This window comes from Geotrypetes seraphini, chromosome 1, assembly GCF_902459505.1.
Source record: "Geotrypetes seraphini chromosome 1, aGeoSer1.1, whole genome shotgun sequence".
In the NCBI taxonomy this organism is placed as follows: domain Eukaryota; kingdom Metazoa; phylum Chordata; class Amphibia; order Gymnophiona; family Dermophiidae; genus Geotrypetes; species Geotrypetes seraphini.
In genome coordinates, this window is record NC_047084.1 from 259095093 (window position 1) to 259106467 (window position 11375).

Below are 11375 nucleotides of genomic sequence, written 5' to 3' on the forward strand. Positions count from 1 at the left end.
ATTTGAGAGGTGCTTCTATCCAATAGGATCATCTGCTTGCTAGGTTTACAGCTGTGTGATGTAAGCTCTTTTATAAGCCTGTATTTTTTTATATATAATTACAGTTCCTAAAGCCTGTGGCTGTAATTCAGCTTGCTCAGCCTGAAGTGCTTCCTCCCTTCCAACCAAAAGTCTAACACAACCTCCAGAGTCCAGACCATCACCTCCCAATTTCCTCTATCCTTTTTGGTTGTGGTGAAGAGATTGTCTACCTCATCAAATTCATTCCTGCTACTTCCATGCAACATGTATACTTTAATACATACATCCCTGCCCTTCAACCTTGAAAGTTCCCATTCTTTATGTGTGCAAATAATTGTGGTTTGTGATTCTTTTTTTTTTCCCAGCAGTGACACCGACATATTTACATATTCTTTCCATGCTGTTTCACTCTGACTTGGATACAACAATTACTTAGATACTCACTGATGTATCAAATTATAGCTGATATCACTTGATCTCCTATGCTGGCAATTTACAAAATTCCAGCCTTCAGCCTCCTTCATTTCCCTGACAGTTTACTTCAGCGATTTTTTCCCCCCCAAAACCTCCCTGTACGGATTTTACTATGAAGAAGGAACTTCTGCTTAAAGTAGCGGCAATGCTATAATATTTGACAGAAATTATGATGATAGAGAGAGACCCGAGCCCCCCCCTCCCCTTTCTTCAGAAATCGCCTGTGACTACAAGTATGAAAAGCACTGCCAAATAACCCAGCTAATCAGTGGGATCCATGAAAGTGAATTCCCTTCAGAAATCATATTCATTCTCCAAATGTCATACCTAAAGGCAGTGGCGTACCTAGGGGGGGGGGGGGGGGGGGGCGGGCCGCCCCGGGTACCAGCCCTAAGGGGGTGTTCCCGGCCTTGCCGTTCAGTCCCCCGCCACCCCCGAAGGACCGCTCGCCCCACTGACCTTCCTGCACCACCTGTGAAGCAGCCCGCAGCAGGATCGCGAAGTCAGCGTCAGCATCCCTGCGCTGCTTCCTGCGCCGCGATCCCGCCCCTCCTCTGACGTCAGAGGAGGGGCGGGACCGTGGCGCAGGAAGCAGCGCAGGGATCGCTGACGCTGACTTCGCGATCCTGCTGCGGCTGCTTCATAGGTGGTGCGGGGAGGCCAGGGGGGCGAGCGGTCCTTCGGGGTGGGTCGGGGCATCAGGCCTTCAGGGTGGGGCGGGCGGGTAGGCAAGCAGGCTTTCAAGGGGGAGGGGGTGACAGGCAGGCAGGCAGGCCTTCAAGGGGGGACAGGCCTTCGGGGGGGGGGGGGTGCAGACCTTCAAGGGGGGCAGGCCTTCAAGGGGGGCAGGCAGGCCTTCAGGGGGGTGCAGGCCTTCGGGGGGGGGTGTAGGCCTTTGGGGGGGTGCAGGCCTTCAAGGGGGGGAACAGGCCTTCAAGGGGGGAAAGGCAGGCAGGCCTTCAAGGGGGGGACAGGCCTACAAGGGGGGTGACAGGCCTACAAGGGGGGTGACAGGCCTACAAGGGGGGGGGACAGGCCTTCAAGGGGGGGGACAGGCCTTCAAGGGGGGGGACAGGCCTTCAAGGGGGGTGCAGGCCTTCAAGGGGGAGACAGGCCTTCAAGGGGGGGAAAGGCAGGCAGGCAGGCCTTAAAGGGGGGACAGGCCTACAAGGGGGTGGGACAGGCCTTCAAGGGGGGGACAGGCCTTCGGGGGGGTGCAGACCTTCAAGGGAGTGCAGGCCTTCGGGGGGGGGGGGTGCAGTCCTTCAAGGGGGTGCAGGCCTTCAAGGGGGGGAAAGGCAGGCAGGCAGGCCTTCAAGGGGGGGACAGGCCTACAAGGGGGGGAGAAGCTACAAGGGGGTGGTACAAGCCTTCAAGTGGGGGACAGGCCTTCGGGGGGGGTGCAGACCTTCAAGGGAGTGCAGGCCTTCGAGGGGGGGTGGTGCAGGCCTTCAAGGGGGTGCAGGCCTTCAAGGTGGGACAGGCCTTCAAGGGGGGAAAGGCAGGCAGGCAGGCCTTCAAGGGGGGACAGGCCTACAAGGGGGGGGGGAGAAGCTACAAGGGGGGGGGACAGGCCTTCAAGTGGGGGACAGGCCTTCGGGGGGGTGCAGGCCTTCGGGGGTGCAGACCTTCAAGGGGGGGACAGGCAGGCAGGCCTTCAAGGGGGGGACAGGCCTACAAGGGGAAGGGACAGGCCTTCAAGGGGGGTGCAGGCCTTCAAGGTGGGACAGGCCTTTGGGGGGGGACCATGATTTAGAAGTACACGGAGGGAAGGGGGTGTTCAAAGAGACATGCATATGCCAAACTTTGGGGGTGGGAAGAAATAATGGGTCTGAAAATAGAGGAGAGGGAGAGAGATGATGGACCATGGGATTTAGGGAGGGAAGGAACAGAAAGGGAGAGAAATTGGACACAAGGGATGGTGTGGAGGAGGGATAGAGATACTGGATAGGAGGGTAATTAGGAAAAGAAACGGAGAGATGGTGGACTCTGGGATGGTGGGGAAGGAGGGAGAGATGCCGGATGAAAGGGTATTTAAGAAAAGGTGGATCTGTGGAGGGAGATGAAAAAAAGGAAAGATACCAGACTTCCTGGGAAGGGAAGGGAAATGGAAAGGGAGGACAGAGTTGGCAGATGGATGGTTAGCATGCAGAAAGAAGGAGACCCTGGCAAGCAAGTTATCAGAAGAAAACCAGAGCCTTGGACCAACAAGATTTGAAATATAACCAGACAACAAAAGGTAGAAAAATTAATTTTATTTTCTGTTTTGTGATTATAACATGTCAGATTTGAAATGTGTATCCTGCCAGAGCTGGTGTTGGACTGCAAACGTGAGCTAGGATTTAACAGAAAGAGGAAAAGTCCTTTTTGTTTCTTTATTTTATTTACACCACAGCGCCAGTGTGGTTAGGAGAAGCCAAAGGGGGTGAAAAAGCTATAAAACCCACCAGGAGTTTTGAAAAAAATCACCCAACTGGGCAGGAAAATCGAATTGAAAAACCAATTCAATAGGGCTGAATCAAATCAAAATTTTTTTTTCCTGTATCTGGCAGCATTAGTTTGCGCTACTGTCTTAGACTTTAGGACCTGGGATTGGGGAGAGATGGCATCCTCAGTACTTTATAATGCAAGTGAAACGAGGATTTGGTCAGACTTTTGAAGGGTCTGCAGAAAAAAAATATTGTATAGGCCGGGGACATGAGACAGCAGGAAATGGGAACTTTTCTTCCTTCTATTTTTGTGAATGGAAAGGCTGAGGATGTCAGAGAGGTCAGTTAAAATATGTGCTTTATAAGAAAATATAATAATGTGTTTTATAAAGTTTATAGCATAGCTGGCCTACCCAGTGAGGTGTTCCTAGTGGTGATGGTGGCAGCGTGTCAATGTGTTGAGAGGAAGAGGTGGTCTGGGAAATTCTGCTGAGCAAACTCCGGGCCCATTTCCACCCCCCAGTTAGTCCACTCCACTCAACTGATTCACACACTGAGTGGGTCTTTGGGTGTTGTTTTGGGATCTCTTCCAGTGGTTTATCTCCTTCTGGTCCAAGGAAGGAAACTTTGTTATCCTTAGCATTGACCTACAGAATATGTTTGTAACAGCGCTGCTTGTGTGGCATTAGGCTATGTAGTGATCGAAAGAAAAAAACAGACCTTTGCACATTTTTGCACTATATGGTGGGTGTATGAGGAGATTCACATTTCCTGCACAGCTAAGTCCATGTGAAGTTACCTTGTGCTGTATTTGACATCTAGCAAGGTCTCTGTTTGAAAGGAAAGATCTAAACTTAAAAATGAAGTGGCCAGAAGTTATGGTAAAAGCAGATAGTGTAGCTGGTTTTAAGAAAGATTTGGACAAATTCCTGGAGGAAAAGTCCATAATCTGTTATTAAGACATGGGGGAAGTGTCTGCTTGCCCTGGATCGGTAGCATGGAATGTTGCTACTCTTTGGGTTTTGACCAGGTATTAGTGTCCTGGATTGGCTACCATGAGAATGGGCTACTGGGCATGATGGACCATTGGTCTGACCCAGTTAGGCTATTCTTATGTTATGTTCTCATCTGTAGGGGCCTTTGTTTTCACTTCTTATTTTAATGTATTTTTTTTCTGGGAACTTATCAGTGTTTTTTATAATGGGAACAAAAATGGAAGAGAATTAATGTGTGTGGAATGGGGGGTAACTAATTTCTTCAGCTAAATAATTCAATCCACTTCAAACAGACATAGGAGAACTTGTGCACCATTCACACACCCTCCAACCAAAAACGTCAAAAGAAAAAAAACTGTTCGACAACCTCCTAGCCATTCGAGCTGCAACACTCGACCCCCAACTCTACAACCAATTGATATCAACCACAGACTGCAAAACCTTCAAAAAGAACTAAAAACCCTTCTATTCAAAAAACACATAAAACCGAACTAACACAATCAGAACTGTCCCAAGCATCACCTGCAACTACTCCATATGTACTTCTGATGTCATGACAATTTAGACATAATTTATGTTATGTTATGTTTGGAATAATGGTTACATATATGAGGTTCAATAAAAGAAAATTTTCACTGCCTGTTTCTATTCTGACCATTTATTCCATTTCATGGTTATTGCAAAAAAAAAAAAAAAAATTTTTTTACATGGGGGGGGGGGGGGTGGTGTCAAAAAATGATGGGCCCCGGGTGCCACATACCCTAGGTACGCCACTGCCTAAAGGTGTCCACTTACAATTTGCAGTATACATTTTATTGTTGTTCACCATCATCTCTAAGTATGATATGAACTAAAATAAATAAGAAAACTGTCCAGATGCTTAACTTAAGATATAAAGGTAAATATTTTAGCATTTACAATTTACATGTAAACAATATCATTGTCTTCTAAAATTTAACGCTATTAAGCTATTAGTCATTGAATATAAATTTAAATGAAAACTTAAATGCATAGAGGGGCATAATCAAAAAAACCATCTTAGTCCCTTTTTGGCCTAAGTCCTTAAACGTTCAAAGCAGAAGCAGGGAATGTGTCCATAACCAAAACAAATGTCCTTGTTTTGATTATGGCCTGCCTCTACTAAACGCCCAGATCACCACTACGTCTACAAGTACACCCCCACGATGTCTACACTTTTTGGCCATAATGAACCCAAAAAACGGCTAAGCCCCAAACGTCCAACAGAAGGGCTTTTAGGCGAAGGGGGAGCCAGTCCTTTGTCTAAAAGCTGGATTCTGTATCCGGTGTCTGTCAAAAACAACACCGGTTACAGAATCCCCCCCCCCCCCCCACAACGATCCAGGCAGGAGGGTGCCCAAGCCCTCCTACCATGTCGAACCGTGACACCCCCCCCAACAACATTGGGGCAAGAGGGAGCCCAAGATCTCTTGCCCCGTGGCAGCTGCGGCACCCCCGACGATATCGGGGCAAGAGGGAGCCCAAGCCCTCTAGTCCCAGCGATCGTGCCCCACCTGACTCGATATGGCTAGGAAGGAGCCCAAGCCCTCCTGGCCCCGGCGATCCCCCCTCCGACAGGAACAGGCCAGGAGAGAGCCCAAGCTCTCCTGGCCCCGGCGACCCCCCCCCGACTGGATTGGGCCAGGAGGGAGCCCAAGCCCTCCTGGCCCCGGCGACCCCCCTACCCCCCACCCCCCACTACAATACAGGCAGGAGGGATCCCAGGTCCTCCTGCCCTCGACACAACCCCCCTCCCCCCAACGACCGCCCCCCTAGAACCCCTGATCGGCCCCCCCCGCTGACCCGCGACCCCCCAGCTGACCCCACGACCCCCCCACCCCCCTTCCCTGTACCTTTCACGTTGGCCAGACGGACGGGTGTCAAGCCCATCCGTACGGCAGGCCAGACGGGTCAAGAATGAGGCTGGATTGGCCCAGGCAACAGAAACCCCGCCCACAGGTGGGGCCTGAGGCGCCTAGGCCAATCAGAATAGGCCCGGGAGCCTTAGGCACATGGGGTGGGTTGGAAGAAGCGGGGTGGGTTGGGAGAAGCGTGGCTCTCTGCACTAAAAACCGCTAGCCCTTAGTGGTAGGCCGAGGCAGGTAGAATTGGATCCTCCACTGTGATAGGGTGAGGCTTGGGTGCCAGTAGCACTTGTCAGCTGCAGATGTGATATCACTGTTACTTTTTGATGTGCACCTCTGTAACTGCTGAGATATTTTATGAACTTTATTTTTAGCACTGTATCCAACAGAAATTGTTACCCCTGAGGCAAGCATTGTGCTGAAACATGGATCCCATGTCAGGTCTTGCTATTCTCTGTTGGACTTTATTAGGCCTTTTTGACCTTTATTTTATCGAGAACTAATGTTTTGTATTTATGTTTCTAATAAAAAGACTTTGCATCTCAAAGAGATATTAAGTTTGACTAATGCCGACACAATGATGTTTTCAAATTATTATTGCATTTCTCAAAAGAAAAAGTCTTCCACAGAACAGGGAATGGATCAGCTGGTCAATGTAGATTTTGATTTAACTAATTTCTTGGAAGATTCTCAAGATTTGATCCAGACACGATCTACTCTTCTGGCTACTTGCTTAAATAAATCAGACAAAGTTCTGATAATGAAACTTTACTTTAAAAATAAAGAAATGAAATTCTGTGGTGACAAAATTTTGATATTTCCTGACATAGCCAGATCTACACAGCTCAGGAGGAAAGCCTTTTTGGCATTGAGATTCAGAGCTGTGGATCTAGGGACTGTCAGCCTAGAGGCCTCTGGGAGATTATATCAATTTGACCCTGGCATGGGAATGCAGATAGACCCTTAGTGCAGGGAAACTGTTTTAAGTAGCCCTGATTGATATATTTTAAGTTTCAAGTAGCCCTGCTTGAATCATGGCTAGCTAAAAGGTGTTAATGTCTGATTAAGAGGGTGCTTAGGACAATGGTGCACAGATCAAGCCAGAGACTTAATCCCATCACCATGCTTACAGGTATCTCACCCTCCTTAGCAATTAAATTAACCATTGTTTCAAACAGTTTACAAATTCTAAACAGAAAGATACTGGGGCATACAGGTTTCTATATTGAGCCAAGGTATAAAAGCCTGCTCTCTGCAACACACAGCTCTCTCTTTTTTTCTATGGAGCTATCAGGAGAGGGGTCTTGGCCCTCTCTCTCTCTTTCTATCTTGCCTCTGACCTCTGTAAGGCAGTGAGACTGCTTGCTCTCTGCTTAAGTGTAATGCTCTCTGCTTAATTGTAATGCTTATAAATATTACTATTCTGTAAGACTATTTCTATAATATATTCTTTATATAATCACCCCTGGCTGTGCTTCTTATTTGATTCTATCCCTAATGAAACTTCTGTGAAAGAACTGAACCTGGGACCTGGCGTTTGTCAGTATGCCTTTCACTTAACCCCTACCACCTAATATTGTGGGGGGCCACTTTCAAACTGACAGGGACTACTTTTTTTCCTAAAATTTCCCTGTAAGTGTCTCGTACATATGCAAAATAAGGAAAATGTTTTTTTGGGACCTATTACAACTAGAATAATTTCTTCAGGTAAATCGGAAGTAAATCATAACCTATATGTTTTTTGATTTTCAGTTTATGGAGTAAAATAATGATAAGTGCTTAAAGAATTTAGGGGGAGAGTCTTTATCTCTTTCCCCATTATTTGCTTTACATATTACTTTAAAAAATTGAATGCTTCCTCTCTTATAGTGGGCTAGATGGATTTTCCTGGTGTTATCACTGGTTGTACTTTATTGTTAATATCTTTACTTTGTGCTGTAACATTGTATAAAAAAAAAATTTCAATTAAAAAAAAAGACTTTGGGCTCATTTTACTAAACTGCGTTAGGGCTTTAATGCGCAGAATAGCGCACGCTACATTGCCGCGCGTGCTAGATCTTAATGCCAGCATTGAGCTGGCGTTAGTTCTAGCTGTGTAGCGTGCAGTAATTTCCTGAAAGCGCTAAAAACGCTTGCGCACCTTAGTAAAAGGAGCCCTTTGTATCACTACTTCTAGTGCCTTCTTTACTCATGGAAAGTCCTTGGACCATCCCTACTCTGTAGTGCTTGGGTTTACCAGTAAGAAAAACATAACTTTTCTCCAGATACCAGTTTTAATAAGGATCGGATCCTCCTGACTGAAAACCATGGTAACTGTTTAAAGCAAAGTGGCACTTTTGCATGTCATGACGATAATCACTAGATGGTGCAAATTTATTCTGAATGATATATTCCAAATTTTATGTATATTGGCCAAGTATTGACAGAGTTAAGCAGAAAACAAGTTTTGCACAGCTTTTATTTGGAAACACGGTGTAGTTACTATGCATAACACTATTTACTGCTTTTATTTGCATAATTTCAGGGTTCTAGAAGGAGCTTTGGTGTACAGCAGGGGTCTCAAAGTCCCTTCTTGAGGGCCACAATCCAGTCGGGTTTTCAGGATTTCCCCAATGAATATGCATGAGATCTATGTGCATGCACTGCTTTCAATGCATATTCATTGGGGAAATCCTGAAAATCCAACTGGATTGCGGCCCTCAAGGAGGGACTTTGAGATCCCTGGTGTACAGTATAGTACCCAGTCAAGGACTGGTACTTCAGTGACTGATCTAATAGGGAGGCAAAGAGGGGCATGTTTGATATGACATCTAAATCTGAGGTTAGACGTTAGGCAGAACACACACACACACACACAAATCCAGTTGCAAAACATGATCATGTTCAAAATAAGAAAATGTACATCTTTTTGTTTTGAAAATGTCCAGTTTTCTGATGTGTTCATTCTCAGTGTATCTATCTTTTTGAACCATAAAAAAAAAAAGTCCAAAACAAAATCTCACAAAACAAGTCATTGGGATGTAGGAGTGGACAATATTTGTAGTAGACCGACCACACAGATATTCCAGCAGAACAGTGGGGCACACCAGGGGCCACTGTAGTGAACTTTACATAAAAAGTCCCAGGTACACATCTCGCCATAACCCATATCATATCATCCGGTGAGCTCTCCAAAACCTACCCAAAGCCTACTGTACCCAATTGTACGCCACAATAGCCCTTATGCCTGCAATAGAGAAGGCACCCTGGATGATGTGAATAACATGAAGAAAGATCTAGCGAAGCTTGAAGAATGGTCTGAAATTTGGCAGCTAAAATTTAATGCTAAGAAATGCAAGATCATGCCTCTGGGCTGCAAAAATCCAAAGGAACAATACAGTTTAAGGGGTGAAGAACTTATGTGCATAACAGAAGAGTGGGACTTGGGTGTGATTGCATGTGATGATATTAAAGATCTCAATATGTATACTTTGGAGGAAACACAAAAGGGAGAAAGAAAATCCAACGTAGTCTGCAGTAAACAACAGCAAGCAGAAAACAACGAACAGACTGCAGATAATGTACAAGATGCAGGCGTTGTTTATTAATAAATGCAGTAACATATACAACCTTTTAGCCAACCAAGGGACCCGACACGGTCCGTGTTTCGGATAACACGCCTTCCTCAGGGGTCCATGGTGGTTAAGGTATAAAGCAAACTGCATAAAAGACTTGCTTGACCCCATTTGATCGTGATTGACGTGTGTTTGTTATCTTTTATGCAGTTTGCTTTATACCTTAACCACCATGGACCTCTGAGGAAGGCGTGTTATCCAAAACACGGACAGTGTCGGGTCCCTTGGTTGGCTAAAAGGTTGTATATGTTACTGCATTTATTAATAAACAACGCCTGCATCTTGTACATTATCTGCAGTCTGTTCGTTGTTTTCTACTTTGGAGGAAAGGCAGGAGAGGGGAGTTATGATAGAGATGTTTAAATACCTACATGATGTAAATGCGCATGAGCCAAGTCTCTTTCATTTGAAAGGAAGCTCTAGAATGTGAGGGCATAGGATGAAGTTAAGAGGCGATAGGCACAGGAGTAATCTAAGCAAATACTATTTTATAGAAAGGGTGGTAGATGCAGGGAACAGTCTTCCAGAGAGATAGAGACTGTCTGAATTCAAGAAAGTGTGGAAAAGGCATGTGGAATCCCTTAGAGAGAGGAAGAGATAATGGTTACTGCAGATGAGCAGACTGGATGGGCCATTTGGCCTTTATCTCCCATCATGTTTCTCTGTTTCTTTCTAGATGCCATCTATATGATGGTACAATAGGTTTTGGGTGGGTTTTGGAAGGCTGATATGTTCCACCACAAGTATATTAGTTAGAGTGAGATATAGGTCTGAGTCTCCTTCTCTATAGTTCACTATACTGACCACCAGGCTACTCCAGGAACCTGCTTGCCTTTCTACTAGGACTGGCCATAACATCTGAAGCTGTCATACAGGCAGGTATGTACTGTTTCATTCACATCTTGGGTGGTGGGAAGGGGGTCAGTGACCAGGTTGGGAGTGTGTGTGTGGGAAGGTCATGTCTACATCTGGACAATTTTGGCAGCTTTTCAGCACTTGCTCATGGTTCATAGACAACCCCACGAAAGACAAAGGCGCGCGCCGACAACTGAGCGCAAGACGGAGGCACGTGCCAAAGAAAATTACAGTTTTTAGGGGCTCTGACGGGGGTTTTTGTTGGGGAGCCCCCCCAGTTTACTTAATAGAGATCGCGCTGGCATTATGGGGAGTTTGGGGGGTTGTAACTCTCCACATTTTACTGTAAACTTAACTTTTTCCCTAAAAACAGGGAAAAAGTGAAGTTTTCAGTAAAATGTGGGGGGTTACAACCCCTCAAAACCCCCACAACACCGCGCGATCTCTATTAAGTAAAGTGGGGGGGTTCCCCCCCACGCCCCCCATCGGAGCCCTAAAAACAGTAATTTTCTGTGGCGCACGCCTCCGCGCTACGCTCAATTGTCTGCGCGCGCCTTTATCCCGGTGCGCTTTTGACCCGACACCCTTGTTCATTGTTTAAACAGGTCTTGTCCCAAACATCCAAATTAGTATTCTAAAATGTTTGATTATTGTAGAAAAGCATCCAAATCATAAGCCTGCCCTGGTCCTGCCCTTACCATGCCTCTAACAAGCCCCCTTAAGATTTAGATGCACAGCTTAGCAATCCAGCTAGATAAGGGGTTCAGAAATAGCAAATTGGAAATTAGCTCCAAAATCTCCAGGTACTTACAAATGAAGACTCATGGTGCCACATTTTCTGACTTAGTAAGAAGCCCAAAGAGGTGATCAGTGGAGTGCCACAGGGCTCCGTCCTGGGCCCGATCCTGTTCAACATCTACATTAGAGACTTGGCAGAAGGTCTCCGAGGTAAAATAACATTATTCGCTGATGATGCCAAACTAAGCAATGTAGTGGCCAAGAGTACAACAGACAAAAACTCAATGCCCGACAACATGATGCACGACCTACTACTACTGGAGCGCTGGTCTAGGTCCTGGCAACTCAGCTTCAATGCCAAAAAAT